We start from the raw sequence: 21,880 nt of genomic DNA on the forward strand, positions 1-21,880 counted from the left end.
ATCTTAAAGGCCATAGTTCCATTTAAAGGTCTGGAGAGAGAGTAATATGGTGCTTTCAAGCACAGGAAAACCCTTAAACAGGGTAGTGGAGGGACCACACAGTCTGGCGATGAGGTGGACGAGTTACTGGGCTTTTTGGCGGCAAATCCAGTCAGCAAACATTAGCGTGGCCAATACTCCAAAGTCACACCCCCCACTTTCAAGGCTGTTACAGCTAATCATCTCACAATTTATTTAAAGAAGGATTCATTTCCACATGCTTCAACATAAGGTGCACTTAGCCAAGGACATTTGTGTTTATTTGGTGCCAAGTGAAAATACGCACTCTGGCTAACTTGTAAATGTTGCATTTAGTAGCTACTGAAAGATTGTTTGGAAACTCTGTTGAAATGTTATTCATATAACATGAACAGTATGGGTTTTTTGACCCAGTTTTATGATAGGAACAGTCATGGAGATACTGGGAAATGGAAGGGAGGAGGTCGGGAAATGACCCGAGTCAGACTCGAATACTTAGTTGTACAAGCGGCACCAAAACGTGTCAGAACAAGTGCGCTACCCAGCAGTCCACGTCTCCAATGGTAAATGTTCTCAAGTTTTTGTGTAGCCACTTGTATTGGGGGGCCTTAATTAGGGGGTCAGACCCCTGAAATGCTACGTGTTCTGTTTTTCGTGTTGAATCAGAGAGCTGACTGAGAAGAATTCAGGTTTTTCTAAAGCCTCCAGCTAATTCCTGACTGACAGAATATTTATTCTGTGACAGAGACTGTGGATGAGGCCATTTCTGGAGAAAGACACAAGCTTCATTCACTGGTGCTCTCGACCCAAACCCCTTTCTAGGGAAGATAAGGACAAAATATAAGGGGTTCTTTCCACAAAAGGATATAACATAGGGCTTGAAACTATTTTATAGTGGGTCAGTGAAAAGAAGGCTCTTCACCTTCAGAAAAGGTTGTTTGTCTCCACAGGAGGTCAAACTAATTAATACATGAGCTGTTTCATTTTCTAATTATTTTATAAGAGATTTTTTCAACCCTGTTACTACTAATTTAGGACCTGTCTTAAAACAGTTTCAACCCCTAATTTGTGTATTTTGCTATTCTCTAGAAATAAGCAGTGAATAAACACAAAGTAAATAAAATGTATTAAGTCTATAAAATGTATTAAAATATGGCAGAATGGGTAACAGGGTTGCATATTTAGCTTGTTGCAAAAATGTTTGATTGTTTTTTCTTGTAATAACAGGTTTGAAATGTTGAGCACTGCTTGTGTAAAAATTAAATAAGATTATTTATTCTACATGGGTTCAATATATACTTTATTTGAGCTATTTTATTTTCTACTTATTTTACATGAGGTGTGCAATTTATTTAAACCCTGCTACTTTAATCTAGGACCTGTCTAAGTTTAAAACCCTAATTTGTGGAATTTTGTTATTTTCTAGAAATAAACACTAAATAAACACAAAATGAATAACATTTATGAAATGTATTAAGTCTATAAAATATACAAAATCTGTGGCAGAATGGGTAACAGGGTTGCATATTTAGCAGACATTTAGCTGTCAGTTGATGCTAACTGGTTTGGTACCAAATGTTAATTTGTACTGTAGTTTATTTATAAAAGAAAATATTTGTATCAGTTTTTCTTGTAATAACAGGGTTGAAATGTTGAGTTTGACAAATGCACTCAACACTATTTGTGTAAAAACTAAATTAGATAATTTGTCGTTTAATAGAGGCGTCCAAATTATACTTTTTGAGTCACAATTTTATGTTCCTATTTTTAAACAGGGTAAACCAATGCCGTAAAAGGGATGATTACGTATTATGCTAAGTAAACACATAATTTTATTGTCTGCATTCTTTCGTTGCCCTTAAATCAAAACACTCAATGCTTCAAAGTTTTTGCCCCATCTGTGTAGCGGTATCAAGAACAGCTGATACCTGTTGAAGTTGATGCATCATTTCAAAGCAGACTTCCTCCCCACTCATGAAACAGCAATGATTTACAAGCTATACCTGCATACAAAACTCCATAGAAGGAGAGATGAACAAGTGATCTGCTGAAAAAGCTTTTCCCCGAGGGCTCGGAAGAGTAATCCGTCTAAACACGTTGCGTTGAAAGCGTGTACGCAGAGCCTAAAGCCCATGCATCCCCTGTCTCTTTCTCCTCCCCGTCTCCAAGCCCAGTTCCTGCCATTTGTTCTGGAGCGTGATGAGAAAACCCCTTCTGAAAGAACAGGATATACACTGGAGGATGTCGAGAACTCTCGTTGGCTGACATTCTCTACAATTATGCAACTTTTTCCCCTTTTTTAATGTGTTTAAGTGTGGGTGGCTGGTTGTGTGTCAATTTTCCTTAGCTACCTGTGTGTCTTTGGCCTCCTTGGTAAACAACACTAGTAACAGGGCACGACGCCCTTCCGTTGGATCCGAATAAAGCCTGCAGGGTGAGAATTGCTTTTCAGGCCTGACGATGACGCCTTTTCGATTTTCCTGAAAATCAGCATTTGTAAAACTACACCACAATTAAGTCATTTGAGTGGAATTCAACTCTATTATGGCAGCTAAATGGAAGATGAGATCAATATTGCTCTCACTCAGGCTTAGCAGAGTTGTTAAAGAGTACAGAATCTTGTTGTATGCCTGCGAGTCATCAAGTCTTGTTATAATCTTGGCCTGGGTGCTGCCATTTGACATTTCCTTTTGGCTTGCCTGTGCCATCACGTGTAATTTTGACTAAGCGTGGCTAATCCGCAGAGATATCAAATAGAACGGATCAGTTTACCAATAGCTACGCATCTTTTTGTCAATGTGTGCAGATTGCTGATAATAACAAAGTTCATATGATATGTTACAGTCTGCCAAGATCTGATGCACTCACTTAGGAAATCTTGGGAAGAGATACAGTGGTACTGCCGAGTGTATACTTGAGTGTTTGTAAGTATCTGCTGCCAAAGGAACTTCCTGCAACATGTCAGGCATAATTTATTCATGGCTGGAGGGAAGGTCCAGTATGCAGATAGATATACACACAGTCTGGCTGTGGGACAGACAGGCAGACAGACAGATGAGTACACGGAAAGACCGGCAGTACACATTCATTTAGTTTTAAATATGTAAACATGTTAAACTGTATTTTCCCCCCACATTTTCAAAAAGCGTGTGAGTGGTGTTTGCCAGTGCAAAACTTGCCACAACAATGGTGGCAACTTCTTGATACCATGGACCCCCCAAATATGATGATCCATTTGCGATGGGACCCCTGTATAAAATTTCATGAAGTTTAGTGTTAACAGTTTTGTTCAAATCCCAGGTAATGAACAGCACAGGTAATGCCTGCTACAAACGATTTCGCCAATCCTTTAAGTTTATTACAAATCACACTGTACGACATGGATCTAATAAACTTGGGTATGACATGTATGTAGACTGTATGATGATGACATCTATTGAATCATGATGCAAGTTAGTCTAGAAGAATAAAAATTACATGTGCAAAAAAAAAACAAAAAAAAAAGAGCCAGAGCAAAAGAGGATAATATGGACGCGGGAAAGGAGACCAACTTGGCGTGCCAATTTTGCAAATGGATCTTGAGGTAAGTAGTAAGTTTTAGCGCCGTCGCATTGATCAACAGTGCTGAGGGAAACGCATTACAAGTAACTTGCGTTACATAATCAGATTACTTTTTCAAGTAACTAGTAAAGTAATGCATTACTTTTAAAATTTACAACAAAATATCTCAGTTACTTTTTCAAATAAGTAACGCAAGTTGCTTTTTTTTTCATATATTGACTGACAGCTCTCTTCCATGTTGAGAAAAACCATACGTGCAGAGGCTTGAGTGGACATGATGGTTATTGTAGTTCTAGACTAAATGTGAGCTTACATTTACTCATCTCACTTGCACAAAAAAAGATTCAGTATTCCTCTAAATGAAAAAAGACTATGCAAACCTCCAATAATTAAATTTGTTAAATAAAACAAATATTTTTATGCATTTAATCTCACTTTATTGACCAATGTACTTGCTGCAGAAGCAAAAATATTTTTATTGGTGAAGTATTGTTAAAGTTTTTTTCTCCTGCGTCCTATTCTTCTGCAATCCTGAAGTTTTGTTTGAGCTGCGCCCTCTACTGTACACGAGTGAATTTGCACTTCCTTCAGCCTGAGGCTTATTATTTCAATTTTGGTGTGAAAGGGTCTTTAAATTTGCTCAACAATAGCACTTTTTTTTTTGTTATAAACCGCCCAGACCAGGTGAGAAAAAGTAACACAAAAGTAATGTAACACGTTACTTTTCTTAAAATGCAATTAGTAACGGCCATCTTTGAACCTCTCTCACTGTACGACGTAGGGCCACCGCTTAGGAGCCACGACCGCAGAAATCACTGTGATTGGCCATCTTTGTCTGGGACAGCCCAAAATCGTACAATGTGTACCAGGCATTAAGTGAAGAATGAAAAATAACTTAGTTGAGAGTATATCAGGGCCTTTAGTGTTATCAGTTTGTTTGAATCCATGAACAGCACAGGTAGGGAAGGGTTACACAAACTCTGAATTTAAAAGAAGACAAGCAAGCTGTCTGCTTGTGTTAATAAATCTGCACTAGTTTGCTTTGCCTGGGGTTACATTGTTGTTCATGACAGTGCACCTGTCCTGTTTAACTGACAGCTTTAAACATCAGCCCTAGTTTCATTATCTCTGTCTTTTATATCCTCAGGCTTCATTAAAACTGAGGCAAACCGCAAAGAATGTTGTTCAACTTTTCCAGGGGTCACAATGTGTCAAAACACCCATGTACACTCTACAAAAAAAGCTATTAATGGATTTGATACAAGCTACCTCGGACGTACCACCAACATCCTGTCAAAATTTGCTTTTTCTAAGAGGATGGGTGCCAGAAGGAAATGGCATTGGCGTGTTTGTCAGCTTGAGCGCTCGCAGTGGCAGCTAACACTGGAAGTGGTTTTAGGAGGTGTTCTCAGGTTTGGCTGAGCTTTTCCCCTTAAGTGGAAAAACATTAATGGAAGTTGGCTCGCTCTCATTCTCTTCCCCCTTCTCTAACAGCCGAAGGGAGGGCTGGTAGACAACCAAACATTAGTCACCACATGAATCCAGTGCTCTGAAATATGCTTCCTGTCAAGGTTTGGATGGATATTATGAAATGAGACCTTGCTCAGCTCGGCAGGAATTGGTCACTTAACCGAGAAAAGAATTACACATTTATTGCAAAGACTTCTGTTGGCTGACAACATGCATTTTATGTTGGCAACATGCAATAATATGCAACATGCTTGGGAGTTTGGGTCCTTAAGACGTCTATGGTAGGAATGGTCAGGTGGGTCCTATTTAAAATGCAAGGTCACAATGACAACACTTGGGACAATAGTCTGCTGCGACTCTATTATTCAGAGTTTTGTGAGTGACAAGCCATAAAACACCCTCAGTAAAGCAATGAAAGGGCCATATTGGATACATTCTGAAACGACGAGAATACTTTTTGTGCGCAAAAAAAAACTAAAATAACGACTTTATTCATTTTCTTCTGTGTAGGCCTCTGAGTGAGTTCACGCAGTGTAACAGCGCAGCACTTCTGGGTTGTACGTCAGAACGTAGGCTCACTATTGGCCAGCATCACATGCATCACACGCATTACACACATGACCAGCATCAGCCAATAGTGAGCCTACATTCTGCCTATGAAGGAGTGAGCCAGCTCTCAGATTTCATAAAAAAATATCTTAATTTGTGTTCCGAAGATGAATGAAAGACTTACAGGGCTGGAACAACATGAAGGTGAGTAATTACTGACATAATTTTCATTTTTGGGTGAACTATCCCTTGAACGTGATTCAAGACCCTGAAATACTCACGGCAAATTTATTTTTTGTTCTTCGCTTAGGGATAAAAAGAAGTTGGAAATACCATTGCAGGGATATACTGTTAACGAACACCCAGAAGCCACCCCTGCTGCTGATTATAAAGTATACTTAAGACTATAGACTTTATAGATCTGACTATGTGAGACTATAGAATCAATCCCTTTTCTTTGCATGAAACATTGATATTACAGTACAGAATGGCTCTTTCGGCATTATCCTGAACATTGTATATGGATTTGTTTCATGTGTCATAGAACGGAAGAAAGGATCTCGGGAGCGCGTAAACGTCACATCCTTTTGATTTTCCAGGCAAAAACAACCCGAATCCTTCATAAAAATCAATCTACATGCTTTAATATACTGAATAACCTAGGAAGTCGGGAAGATCTCATTTTTTTACATGAAATTCCAACGCTATCTCACGAACAATTCGTACGAGTGAGTTACGAGTACGAGAAGGTTAATTTGTACGAATTCGCCAAATTTGCCAAATTTTTTGACTGGCTGCCATTATCTTTTATTTTTTTTATTTTTTTTATTGGGAGCAGAAGTGTCACTGGGACTTTGGAAACAAGCTTTCTCCAGCAAGCTTAAAGAAAGGTTTGTGTGTTTGCAGAGAGCTGAGTGATTGAGACAACATTTGGTTATTTGTCAAAGCAATGTATATGTGTGCATGAGTGTGCGTGTGTGTGCATGTGCCTTCGAGCAATTGCATGTTTTTGCATGTGCTCTGAAAAGAAGCGAGAGCATATAAATGACAGGCTGCCAAAGTGAAGGAAATAAAGTCCTTAAAATAAAGAAGTCAACTACTTCATTCCATCTGTCACCATCTCTCTCCCTCCCTTCCTTAAGGATAACTTTGGCTCTGTTCACTTCCTCCTATTCATGTGAGGATTTCATGGATGACATGCGCTGACCAAATACACACAGGGGGCACATCTGCTAAAAGTGTGTGCATGTGTGTTTGTGGCCTGTGAGACTGGTTTCTAGGAGAGACACAGAGGCGCTATTTTATGATCCCCACCTGTCAGAGGTGAACGCACCAGGAAGATAAATGTCTTGGTACAATAATGATCCAGGTATTCTAGCATTCATGCTTTTTGCATTAATACTTTGGCAAAAATGCTTTGGTTTTATCTGGTTCAATCTGGTCAACAGACTATCAAAACCCCCAAAACCCAATTGCAAGCAAGCCAGCCTGAGAGAACACCTAACTAATTTTGTTTAAGCTTTTTATTTATTAAATTTTTTCAGCAAGGATTATCATTTTGTTATGGAAGCTTGTTTCCGCCACACAATAAAACATTTAAAAAAATGATTGCGACTTTTTCTCAGAATTGTGAAGTATAAATTCGCAATTGCGAGTAATAAAGTCCAATTCAAAAAAAAATTCAATTTTTTTTTTAATCAGAATTGCAAGTTTATATCTCACAATTCTGACTTTATAACACGCAATTGTGACTTTAAATTATGCAATTCACACTTTATATCTTCCAATTGCGTGTTATAAAGTCAGAATTCCGAGATATAAACATGCAATTCTGAGAACAAAAGTCTGAATTTCAAGTTTATTTCTCGCATTCGCGAGTTTATATTTCACAATTCTGACTTTATGACTCGCAATTGCAACTTTATATCACGCAATTCTGCGATTAAAAAGTCAGAACTGTGAGATGTAAACTCGCAATTGCCCTTTTTATTTTTTATTCTGTGGTGGAAACAAGCTTCCATAGTTTGTGTACCAAACTGAGTAAAAATCACTGTACAATACTTCAAATGTCAGAGTCAGAGATATAAAAAATATTAATTAAATAGTATATTAAATTGTATGTGAAACATTAAAATATTTGAATTTAAAGTTTTGCGTGAGCACATAAATATTACTTCTGCGATATTATAATATTTTTTTTAAATGATAAAATACTATTTAACATCCGGTAGTAACCTGTAACAAATATTTAGAATGATAACCACAGCTTCTTTTAATATATCAATGTTAATACATGTTATATGTGATACTCGATGCTATTGGATATATGCATAATACAGTTTTTGCTATTACTGTTAAACCACATGTTTATATGGTACAGTGTCAGAAACTTTGTGTCATAATCTTTCAGTCTTTTTTTCCAGATGACTGTCGTGGCCAAGTTATTTTTTATTATAGTGGCAAATTTACAATGCTAATACGCTAATATGCTATACTGTATGAACATACTGCTAGAGACCTATTACAAAAAAGTGCATTAAGTCCATTTCTATGTATTTCTATTAGTGGTATGTCCACAGTTTTGTTTAATTCAGTCAGAAAATGTAATATGTCGCTCTCATAGTGTGGTTTCCTCAGCTTTTGATTCTGTTAAACACATTATCCTGAATCAGGGTGGCTCAAGAACTTTGAAAGAGAACCTGAGATTGAAAGGTCTTGTTTAATGTCAGTGTACTGACAGTTTTACTAAACACGAGTGCGGCACATGCTTCTATATAATGCCATGTATATTTTCAAGTCAAAGTTCTTCGATGCCGGGTCCAAGTATAATAATGCCATCCACACCATATTCCATGCAGGCCAACTATGCTATCCTTCCCAGAGAAAACCAGTCTGTATTCTCTCCAACCCTACATGTTGCATCTGTCAATAAAATAGAAATGAACAGTGTGATTATAAGGCTGTCTGGACAGGGGCCATTGCCAGTGAAAAATGGAAAAAAAAACATATTTTTCCCTCCATCTCTGTCTCCTTCCAGGATTTGGCAGGTTTATTTTGGTCAAGCTATGGCTCCATCCACGGTATAATAATGCAGCTGGCAGTAGACAAAAAAAAAAAAAGGGAAAAAAAACCTTGCTGTTTTTATCACCAACCCCCAAGCCATCGATCTATCTGAGACACGTACACCCAAACATACCGATGTACAGATGAAAGCTCACACACCTACACCTATTCCTTCATGAACGCCGCGAAGAGTGACTTTTAATTACCAGAAAGTTCCATATTTGCATGATGATTCGTAATACGTTTGACACGTCGCAAGCTATCCTGATGAAAACCTGTCCTACTTTCCTTCGCCTCCACTCCAAGAAAAAGAATCTTTACGAGAGCACTGCTGTTTGGTTAGACCCACTCCATACAGCAGGCGAGAGAGAGAGCGAGGCAAATGAAATGAAAATACTGGATTAATAAAATGAAGTTGAGTAAAATATTGTTTTCTTCTGTTGAAGGAATACTTTGACCAAAAATAAATAAAAAATCTGTCATTGTTTAATCACCCTCATGACATTCCAAGCCTAGTAAAATCAGCTTTATTTATATAGCTCATTGTTTCAAAGCAGCTTTACAGTGATAACAGGAAAATTATGCATTTCGGCAGTTGTTCAGCTGAAGTCAATTGAACAGCATTCCAAACCTGTATGTTGTTGTTTTATCCGTGGAACACAAAAGAAGGAATTTTAAACAATATTCACAGTTCTTTCCCATAAACAACAACAGTAACATTTATTCAAATTTTCAGAAGCTGAATGATAGCTTTGTGTGGGGAACAGAGCAATATTTCCTTACTATGCTCATTAGCTGCTGGACATTTCTGTAGCGGATGCTGTGTAGCTCCGTCCAGTGTGGTTCAAAATCCTACTCCTCATAGCTGTATATTAAACATCAAATAGATTCTGATTATAGCTGTGATTGCGGACAGACACCTCGGGCCTTATCATACACCCAGCGCAATGCAGCGTCATGCGCGACGCAAGTGTTTTTTTGCTAGTTTCAGCCCAACGCAGTTATTATTTTTCACGTCCTGTGCCACGGCAAATGCATTTGCGCCCATCTGTTCGCCCATGGGTTGCTGGTCTGAAAACGAGGTGTGTTCGGGCGCATTGTTGGTGCGTTGCTATTTTGAGGCAACTAAAATAGACTGCGCCATTGACCAATTGAAATCTGGTCTAAAGTCAATGGCGCAGTATTTTATTTCTTTTTTGTTATTTAAAGAGCGCATTAGTAATATGTGACGATAGACGGGTCCACAACGTGCGTACACTCTGCTTATTACACACACAGGGACGCACAGCAGCACACAAATTAGCCAAATATAAAAAATTACAATTTATTGTTTACATAAAGATATGGTGGAATCCGGCTTGTCCCGTAGATGCGCACGAGCAGATCTGTTTCCTCTAGAGGCGTTCAGTCGCTTGCAAATTCCGCCATGTAAATAGCGAATCCGCCATGGCACGAGCGCAACTGGCTTTTAAAGGGAATGGGAGATGAGACTCTGATTGGTTAATTGCACGTTGTGCCTAAAACACACCCATTACTCATTAAGAGTAAATAAAACCCTTTTAGACCATGGGCACGCGGACCATTTTTCCCATTGTTAAACTAGCAAAAGTGGATTCAGACTGGCACTAAGCGCACTTGGTCCTGTGAGTGCACTAGACCATTCGCTTAAATCATTAAAATAGGGCCCAGAATGTTGGGAACATTTTGCATCGCACCTCAGTATTCGCTGAATAATCTCATTTGCAGTTCACAACTCTATTTGATCTTTGATTTATTTGTTTGTTTTTCGATGACCATGAATGAACTATCATTTTATGTAAAAGAGCAGCATGGACATTCCTCAAAATATCTCCTTTTGTGTTCCACAGAAGAAGGAAAGTCAATCAGGTTTGGAATGAACTGAAGATGAGCAACTGTTAACAGATTATTATTTTGGGGGAAAATTTTAGATTTGAGTAAGGTCACTAAACAGACAGCCGTCCGGTTTACAGCATGATTAAGTCATTTCGACCACATGCGCTCGCCCTGCACACATTTTGGAAGCGTTTGCACGTCCCACGGCGAGGTGAGTTGATCCACTCTGCAGAAGCGAGCTGCTAAAGCAATAATCCTCTGAGTAAATACATAAACACACAGGCTAGCGTCTCTCCTAGCTCACGTCAGGTAGGATTTATGCAGACGGCGTTCTCGGGTGTCCCAGGACATGGTTGAGTTCAGGGCGAGCCAGCATGGTGTCGGTTTTTAAAGACTAGTGTTGGGTAACGTTCTCCTTCAAGGCTCAATTCCGTTCAACTCTATTAGTTTCGCCACTAATGCTTTTCCGTGTTCCGCGTGAGGAAAAACAAACACACAAGCAAAGGTCCGTATAAATATATCTAAATTTATCAAGTCCTCCCTGTCTCGCTCAAGTTGTTTTCTTCTCTTTTGCCTTTCTTCTCTTTCCTCTGCCCTGCTTTTCTCTTTCACATGCTTTTACAGTGAGGTGCACTGAAAGCGCTCTTTGTTGCTACGGTCTACGGCGTCTGAATAGGGCCAAACAAATGGCCCTGTCCACTGAGCGCTGCAGAAGAGGTTTTGAAAAGAATTCCTCCCCTGACTTCTCCTTCATGAGCCCCACAATGACAGACTACCCTTTTCTTCCCGTGCTCCCACTAATGGATAAGACAATATTTGCAGGAGTGTGAGGTGGGGGTCTCTTTTTTCTTGAATATTCAGCCTCCGTTCATGCCAGCCAAACCACCCCCCATCCCTCCCTCTCCGATAAACACTCTGCCCATTTCCCTTTGATTTTCTACAGTCCTCTTGTTTCCCCGGCGTTCCGTTTGTTTCTCGCTTCTTGGATGCTCCGAATCCAAAAATCAAACAAGAAAGGCAGAGAGAAAGCAACAGGTGTGAGTTAGCGAGTGACAAATGCATTAGACGGTGCCCATGAGATTACATCATTTTTACTTAGAGGAGAAGCAAAAAAAAAAATGAAGAAAAAAAAAAGGCAGATTGTTTGATTTGGTGACGAGATGGGCCGGTTTACCTTTTCCCCAATCCAAACAGAGCCAAAGGGAGCTTTCTTGCTTTGCGCTCAAGTAAACCTTTGAATGTTAATAAAATGAGCTGTTGAAATGGAAAACACAGCATACTGATTTAACATAGCTTTGTATAAACCACATAAGAGATTGTTTTACATTTCAAATGGCCTGAGGATATAAAAATGTTTTCAACACCGTAATTAAATGACATAATTAACGCAATCACTTTAAATAAACTGTGAAAGGTTTCTGTAGAACAATACAAGTCTGGATAAACAGAACATACATTTTAACTGACAGTGGAGTTGTGCAATATGATTTTAAAGTGTCCCATTATGTGTTTTTTTTTATTTTTTTTATTTTTTTATTACCGTTCATGCGTTTTGTAGTATAGATAAAAGTGAACAACAAATAAAGATATTAGACGCTTTTCCACCATCGGGCCGAACGGTTCTGGTAAGGAACCCATTTCAACCTGGTACAACACGATTACAAACCATTCTCTGCCCAGAAATCTGTGCTGGTAGAATACATTTAGTGATGTCGCAACTGTGAATTGGTCATTTGTCTGTTGTTTGGCTGCCAGATTCTCTGTAGCTGGCTAAGCACACTATTTGAGCAAAGTAAACACAAATTAATAATAAAATTAAATGAAAATGATCATCCTCCATAACGCTGTAATAGGCATTTCGTTTCTGACACACGCTGTAAGCGGTCGACCAATCACAACAGACTGGGCCGTCTGACCAATCAGAGCAGAGGAGGGGCTCAGAAAGGAGGGGTTTAGAGAGACTGAATCTTCGACTTATCTGTTTTCAGACTCTTTGAGAAATGAGGTGATGTGCAATGTACGTGTGTAATGAGAAAATTAAGTTTTTTTTTTTTGCTCTGGACGCATTTAAATCTATTGTAGGAGACTGCGAAACAAAATTAGGAGCCTTTAAAATAGCATAATAGGGACACTATAAATATAAATACTGTAGTTTAAAATTAGAATTAGCATCTTTTTTCAAGTGTTTGTCATTCCAAATCAGCATAATATTAATTTTTCATGGAACAAAAGGAGATGTTTCAATGAATGTCCAAGCTGCAACAAAACCAACAGTGACCGTCAAGCATTGAAAAAGTATAAAAAGCACCATAAAATTAGTCCAACAGGCCATTTAATATTTACTGACTCTGAAAATGTCACGTGGTGTAACCATCAAGTAAAACGTAATATATTTGCTCACACCTTGAATACTGTGAGTGTACCTTAATCATTATTATAAATGAAAAAAGTTTATTTTTCAATATTCAATATTCAATTTTTAATTTATTTTTTTATTACTCATTCATAAATATTATTTACAATAATAATATTACGTTTTTATGGATTTGCACCACATTAAATTGTATGTCACTTCAAAAAAATGTGGTAGTTAGTTCATGGTAGTTGCATCACATTACTTTAATTTAGCAGAATGAATATCAAAATGTCGTATTAAGACCATTTTCTTCATCAAATCGCTATTGCTGTCTCGTTCTTAGTCTTCATCTCTGTGTTTTTCATTTTATTTAGACAGGTATGGTATGAGCTACTAATTGTTATGCCAATGTTTTTACAGCTGATACAGACAGAAAGAGCATTCCACTAGACAGAAAACTACTTGCTTTGTGAGTCAACATGGCACAATGACAAAGAGAAACAGAGGCTCAGATCATTATGGTTTAAATGGTTGTATTGGATGTTTGCCAGTTGCTTTCAGTCTCCAAACAGACTTGTGGTCTCCACACACACACACACACACACACACACACACACACACACACACACACACACACACACACACACGCACACCCTTAACAGGAGGATATATTTAGTTCTCCTGGCAGATTTGTTATTATCCATCTCATTCATGACAAATCAAATCTTGACTGATATGTGATTATCAGTATTAAACTTTGTAGGTCTTTTGGCAGCAAAGTTGCATGCCATTGACCAGAATACCAAAAGAGACTTATAAGAGTCCTTTTATTGACCTGTGCAAGTAAGCATTGACTTAGCAACCCCATAGCAATGTCCTGGCAACCATCGAAAACAGCCTAGCAAAAACTACTCAATTGTTTTGTTTTTTCTGTGTGTGCCTCAAACCAAGAGAACAGATGTCTAGCATCACTGAGTTTTTCCATTTTGTCAAAGTTTGGTCACAAGCTGCTGTCATAGAGGATGGTTTTTTTTTATCATAATGAATGTGAAGTTTGTCTGTTTTTCGTCCGTCTTCTGTGTTTCTTTGTTATTTATATGTTCTGGGTTCGGAGTTAACGAACTGTGAATTGTATTTCTAGTACATTCTTTAGAGTTCCAGGAAATCACTCATCTTTTCTTCTCAATATCTGTTAATGTTCTTTAAGAATGGCTTCAGCAATCAACAAACAAGTGCTGTCAGGAAGAAGAGCTATTTTCAGCTTGCTGAATTTGAAAGGAACGTTTTTCTTAGCAAACATGAGAAGGATGTTATTTTCTACAAATGGTCATTAGGACGTGTGTTCTGCTGTCAACACTGGGCCGCAAAATACAGCACAAGAAAATAGCTACTAACTTTATATAGTTGTTGTTTAGGAGTGTTCATCGTTGAAACGGCACAGAGTGTCTGCTTCCATGAGAAAGACAAATCACAATCTCTTTAAAGTCTCGAGTGTTTCTCTTAGACGGCCATGGGATTCAATGGAGAGCAAATGGAGACTTTTTCGTGAGTGTCTCTTGAGAAAAAAATCACCAATAATGTCACCTGCGTTTCCTTCACTTTCACAACATTTCCCAACAATTCCTCGAACTATGCTCAGATTTGCAATTACAGTCTGCTGTAAATAGTCAAATAGTACTCATTGTTGAATTTTCAGGCGTTCTATGTTTTCACTGTTATACGGTAGGGGGCGCTATTATGCATGTTCTGAAAGAGCACTAAATCTCCGGATCAAAACACAGGCAAAAAAAAAGAAAAAGAAAAAAAGAGCAGAAACAAGTGATAAAAGCATTTCTAATGGAACTTATGCTGCCAACTTTTTGTAAAAAAATGCTGGCAGGGAAAGATAAAGTTAAAGGTTTCTAATTTTGCTTTGGATACAATAACTTACAATATAGGATATAGAACATAAACAATGTTCTTACAATATTTACATGCATCCAAGGTAAAAAAAAAAAAAAAAAAAAAAAATTATTTTTAATTTATTATAATATACACATCACATCACCTAATTTCTTAAAGAGTCTGAAAACGGTTTGTTTGTAGATTAAATCTCTCTAAACCCCTCCCTTCCAAGAGTCTACTGTGCTCTGATTGGTCAGAAAGGCCCAGTCTGTAGTGACTAGTCAACCGTTAGAGTGTATTGAAGACCATAGGCTGGCATCATGCTAATTTGTTCCGTTGTTACATATTGAGACTGGATTTGCTGACGTCTCATTTTAGCAGTTCAGAATCTATTCCATTTATCGTGCACTTTGATCTTTAAAACTTTGCAGACCTTTTACATTCTAATAACATTGGAAGCTTGTTTCCACCACAGAAGGACAAATAAAAAAAGAGAATTGTGACTTTTTCTCTCATAATTCTGACTTTTTATCCCAGAATTGCATGATATAAAGTTGCAATTGCAAGTTATAAAGTCAGAATTGCGTGATATAAAGTCGCAATTGTGTGTTATAAAGTCAGAATTGAGTGATATAAAGTCACAATTGTGTGTTATAAAGTCAGAATTGAGTGATATAAAGTCACAATTGTGTTATAAAGTCAGAATTGAGTGATATAAAGTCACAATTGTGTTATAAAGTCAGAATTGAGTGATATAAAGTCACAATTGTGTTATAAAGTCAGAATTGAGTGATATAAAGTCACAATCGTGTTATAAAGTCAGAATTGCATGATATAAAGTCGCAATTGCAAAATATAAAGTTGCAATTGCAAGTTATAAAGTCATAATTGCGTGATATAAAGTCGCAATTGCATGTTATAAAGTCAGAATTGTAAGATATATACTCACAATTGCGAGTAATAAACACGAAATTCTGACTTTATGTCTCGCAATTCTGAGAAATAAAGTCAGAATTGTGAGATGTAAACACGCAATTGTGTGATAAAAAGTCGCAATTATCTTTTAACGTTATATTCTGTGGCGTAAACAAGCTTCCATAAATAATAAACAGCTATATTGCACACTACATGAAAGGGAATAGTCGAAAAAAAATTTATAATGGGGCACTATAAGTCTTCTGAGAAATACATCAGAGCAACATCAGAGCAATACTATTTCCTTTTCGAAAATGAGTAACTTAGCCACTATGTTGAGACAGTGTCTTAAGAGTTAACTGGCTTTAATCAGTGGGAGGAACTGTCCTGTAAAATAGTGATATTAATTTAGTTTATCTTGTTTTGCAGCAGATCCGGAGATGAGATTACAGTACAAGAGATGCAGTCTGTGGGCGGAGGAAGGAAAATTTCCTCTCACACTTTAATTCTCATTCTGCCCCAATTACCATGATTCAGCATCTCTGCGTTCCCTGTGAGGAAAGTGAGGAACTTCTTATGTGGGGATTAGGGGTTTGATAGAAGCAGTTATTATTCATGTAAATCAAAAAAAGTGATGAGAGATAAAGACTGGGCGCCTCAACACTTTAGGGCCTGGTTTCACAAACAGGGCTTAGATTAAGCCAGGATTAGGCCTTAGGACACGTATAGCTTTTATAAATGTGCCTCAGAAAAAGAAAGAAAAAAAAACTGGTGTGCATCTTGAGACAAAACAATGGCAGTGACATGTTTTAAGAAATGTCAGTGCAAGTTGCTTTTATAAAACAGCTCAGACATGCATTTTAGTCTGGGACTAGCTTAAGCCTTGTCTGTGGAACCGGGAGTAGATGTGTTATATTGCTTTGCCCTCACTGGCTGCATGCAATAACAAACACAGATCGCTAATTATAGTCTAATTTTTGAATGAAAGACTTTTAAGAGTTCATTTTAATGAACTGGTCAAAAAGACTTGTTCATGTAAAACATGAAATAAACCAATAACTGTGTGTTACTGTATGTGTACTTACGTTTCATGAAATTAGTTTCTTAAATTTAGTTACTGCCTAGTTGCTCACATGACAATATGTAGTCAAAAATAACACTACCGTTCAAATGTTCGGAGAGATTTTTAAATGTTTCTTACAGTATGTTCATCAAGGCTGCATTTATTTGATCAAAATACAGTAAAAACAGTAATATTGTGAAATATTACCACTTAAAATAACCGTTTTCTATTGTAACATACAGTATTTTAAAACACAATTTATTCCTGTACATTTTCAGCATCAGAGTCCAGTCTTCAGCGTCACATGATCCTTCAGAAATCATTCTAATATGCTGATTTTCTGCTTAAGAATTTCACCTTTTTATCAATGTTGAAAACAGTTGTGCTGCTTATTATATGTTTGTGGAAATGGTGACACTTTTTTGCCATTTCACCGTTTCATCACAAGAGAACCATTAGCAATAGGTATCAAGGAGCAAAGTTTTGTAGTGGATTTCCTAATAAAAAACGAATGACAGCTTACATTCAGTCTGTTTCTGTTACAAAGCTATCATAGGAATATTGTGCACAAGATATTTTATGCTTTATGGTGCTTTTAGCTTCAGGTTTTGTTTTGACAGCCGCAAGATCATGAACGCTGTGAGTGTGTGTTAGAAATCAGGAATGATGAGAGAACATTGTGCTTGGTACGTTTTTCGTCAAACCAATCTTGGGTCTTCAGCCGACAAAGTTTAAATCCCGTCTGGCTAGCGCGCTTCCCGTAATCTTTACGCATTAGGTCAGTAGGAGGAGAGCAGACGGTCTTTTACGGCTGTTTGAACGCATTAGACACTAGCGTTTTCAACTACCTCAGGAAGTGTTTTAAAGTGGATAAGCTCAAAGCGTTGTAGACCCTGTTTACACCTGTATTTAGCGTCGTCCACTTGTGAACTGATCGACCAAAAAGCATCTCAATACCAGCTGTAAACTTGGCCAAAGAAGCACAACGACCAATCAGCAGCACTCGCATTCTTCAAAATCTCACCTTTTGTGTTCCACAGAAGAAAGAAAGTCATATGGGTTTTGGAATGAAGGTGAATGATGACACAATTTTCATTTACGAGTGAAATTTTCCTTTAAATGATTCTGAACCGCAATCATTAAATTCCAAACGATTCCAAGTGAGCACAGAGAGTCAGAGGAGGTCTGATCACCGGGGCTTCCACCCTGCCACGACTCTTACACAGTCAAAGAGATTCGACCTCAGAAGTCTGTGGGGGGAACCGCAACCGCTCCGCATATCTGATCAGAATATTGGGAAGACTGGAGGAATGGAAAGCCTAGGAAATGTGTGCGTTCCTGTTACCTCAGAAATCCTCACTCTGCCTCTTGCCTCCAGTCATATTCACTCCAGCCAGACTGCAGGGTTCTGGATAACTCCGTCCGTCCTTCGGATGAGACGTTAAACCGAGGTCCTGACTCTCTGTGGTCATTAAAAATCCCAGGATGTCCTTCGAAAAAGAGTAGGGGTGTAACCCCGGCATCCTGGCCAAATTTGCCCCTTGGCCTCTGTCGATCATGGCCTCCTAATCATCCCCATATACTGATTGGCTTCATCACTGTCTCCTCTCCACCAGTAAGCTGGTGTGTGGTGAGCGTACTGGCGCAATATGGCTGCCGTCGCATCATCCAAGTGGATGCTGCACATTGGTGGTGGTTGAGGAGATTCCCCCCTTCTATGTGAAGCGCTTTGAGGTCTCAGAAAAAGCGCTATATAAATGTAACAAATTATTATTATTATAACTGCAGGCGATATCTTAGCCTGTCTGGCCGTCCGCCCGTCTGAGACTGACGGCAGGAACTTTACCACGGGGCAAATCCACTTCAATCACCCCTGTCCATCTGCAGAATTAACGAGAGCATCACAAACACAAAACCCTGTTTCTCTGTGACAGCCATCGCTGCTCTGGACGCCGAGCTCATCCTGGACAGTGTGTGGATGAACAGATGGAGCTAAAGCCAGAGGAGCAGGAAAGGTTGTTGCTGCATTCATGAACTTATATATAACCTAATGGTGATACAGCAGAATGAGTTATTATCAAGCCTGTTAAAGGGATATGAAAATTCCACCATAATTTTCTTTCGAGTCTTTCTTTCATGGAATGCGAAATAATATATTTAGCAGAACGTGTGGGATACCAATGTGAACGGATGCTGCTCCAAAAAAATGACAAAATAAAAATAAACAGGTCCTTTCAACTCCTGCATTATATTTTAAGCTTTCTGAAGTCATACAATAGTGTCAAAATTTATATTATATTATATTAAAGGGGCTTTATGCTTTTTTCTGAAATTTAAACTCGCGACTGACACCTGTGGCCAAAAAACAGAACTGCTCTTCCTTTCTGCTCGCTCTCGCAGCGCGCGCTCGTACGTGCACACTTCACAAGTCATCTGCTGCAAGGAGGTCAACATTATGTTTACTGAGGTAAGAATTATTTATCTGAAATTAGTGATCTGAAACGTTTAACATGAACGCGCTTGATGTCACATCCGCAGACAGCGCGGGAAAAATCCGACCCAACAGAAAATAGGAAAAATAGGATACAGGCTTATAGGTGCACCCACTGTGAGCGGACAAGGTGTCAGTATGCTCATCAGGAGATGTTTGAGTCATAAATGGTAAAATAAAAAGGCTATTGTTACATTTATTTTGGGGAAAAAGATGCATATAGCCCCTTTAAATTATATTATATTATATAATATAATATAATATAATATTATATTATATTATATTATATTATATTAATTATATTATATTATATTATATTATATTATATTATATTATATTATATTATATTATATTATATTATATTATATTATATATCCATTCTCCAAATTACATGTCACATGTAGGGTCACATATATTATATTATATTATATTATATTATATTATATTATATTATATTATATTATATTATATTATATTATATTATATTATATTATTTACTACTACATTTAATCACTAAAATGTATTCTCTATTTATTCACTTTATTTTCTATTATTATTTGCCTTAAGACCTAATTAATATTACATTTGTTTAACATTAATATTAATATGTTTAATGTTTAACAAATTTAATTAACATTTAAGCTCAAAGTTTCTGAAATATCTAAGAATTTTGTTTATACATATTTATTAATTCTGGTAATACTTTACAGTGAGATCTCATTAGTAATACATTAACTCACATTTGTTTTAGTATTTATTATAATTAATTAATTAATAAAAATGCAATATTTGTTTTTAGTTCATCTTAGCTCAAGTCCATGAAATAATATTAGCTATACAACTTTTGATTTGAATATTTTATTAGTAAATCTAGAAATTAATATTCACTAAGATTAAAATGCTTAAAAGATTTAAATGCTTTATCATTATTTATTTATTTATTTATTTAATACACAAACACAAATAAACCATTAAATAGCAATCATCACGAGAAAACTGCTTCAACCAAGCTGACTCTTCCTGGGATGATGTAAATTGCGGTTATATTTTAGGTCTGTAAAAAAATAAGCATGGCTCCGTGAAACACCATGCAATTACCTTAAAGTGTCCTCCCTTCCTAAGCGGAATTGTTTCCCGTGGCAGTGTTGTTTGAGTAGGATGAGTGGGTTTGTTATGGCTCAGATACACCTGCTTTAGTGTATACTTAGACTGTCAGAGACCCGCCCTGGGACTGAGTGCTTCCACACACTCCTGTCAGATGAGAATTATGGCGCCTCCACTGACATTTTTTCAATATGTTTACTCCGGGCACGTCTGCAACGCTGCCTGTTGACCGTATACAATAGTTCATGCTAAATGTATGTTTTGTGGGCCCTAAGACTATGAATTTTAAATGAGACACTGCTTTTTTCTTGTAGGAGTTTGTTTCGCTGCTGAAAGGCTGCATGAATGCATGAGGCTCTGTGTGTGGATGACCTCTGGGTCAAAGGTTACCATGGTAATCAGGTCAGTGGGGATGTGGCTTCAATTTTCCACGAGCAAAAGGGCTGAGCCAGTGTCCATCTGTCATACAAACCATACACACATTCACACGGACACTACTATGCTCTCTCTCTCTCTCTCTCTCTCTCTCTCTCTCTCTCTCTCTCTCTCTCTCTCTCTCTCTCTCTCTCTCTCTCTCTCTCTCTCTCTCTCTCTCTCTCTCTCTCACACACACACACACACACACACACGCACACACACTGACCTACTGACTTCCATTGAAAAGGGAAAAAAGCTAGTTTAACTGAGATTATTTAAACCAAATTTATAAAATAAATAGATAATATTTAATATTTAATATATTTATATTAAATAAGATAAGATATATAATTAAATAAATTTAATTATAGATTTTTACATTTTAACATATAATAAAATAAGTCTAAGTCCCCTAAAGTAACTTGATACTAAAAAAATACCATAGAATTGAATATAAATCATTTAATTATAGTTTTAAATTTGACATAATATGTAAAGTAAGATAAAGCTGCCAAGAAATTATGAAGTTTGGCAATTGTGATTAATAATGACAATAATAACTATTAATAATTAATCATTAGTTGAAATATTAATAACATATTAGATATAATAATATCTAATTAGATATAATAATAATTTGATATTTATTGCTTTATATTTTACAATATATTTAATTATTGTAAAACATTTTTTAATAATGTATACAATTTTATTATTGCATATTTAATTAAATACAATACAAATTAATTAAATATTATTGTTTTATGCTATATAAAGTAAGATAAATCCACCTAAAACGACTCAATACTATTTTAAATAAATAATAAAATATTAAATGTATTTCATTTTATATATTGTTTTACATATAATTCAAATTAATTAAGTACAAATCATTTAAATATATATATATATATATATTTTTTTTACATTTGACATGCTATACAGTAAATCCACCAAATAAATTTTGTACAAATCCACCTAAAATATCTCGATTCTAGTTTAAATAAATATTTTTAAATTAATTATATTTAATATTTGATTGTTTCATCTGTAAAAAAAGGAATGACTTCCCACAATGTAACTTTATACTAATTGAGACAACTGATTCAAAATGAAATATAATTCATTGAATTTT

General features: G+C 36.8%; 1 long non-coding RNA gene across 1 annotated transcript in view; it reads right to left on the reverse strand.

Moving 5' to 3' along the window:
* Positions 1-21,880, reverse strand: part of LOC309509611 — a 65,870-nt gene that overhangs the window by 18,036 nt on the left and 25,954 nt on the right. The gene's annotated exons all lie outside the window — the stretch shown is intronic.

The sequence above is a fragment of the Leuciscus leuciscus genome (assembly GCF_965113295.1).
Source record: "Leuciscus leuciscus genome assembly, chromosome: 11".
NCBI classification, from domain to species: domain Eukaryota; kingdom Metazoa; phylum Chordata; class Actinopteri; order Cypriniformes; family Leuciscidae; genus Leuciscus; species Leuciscus leuciscus.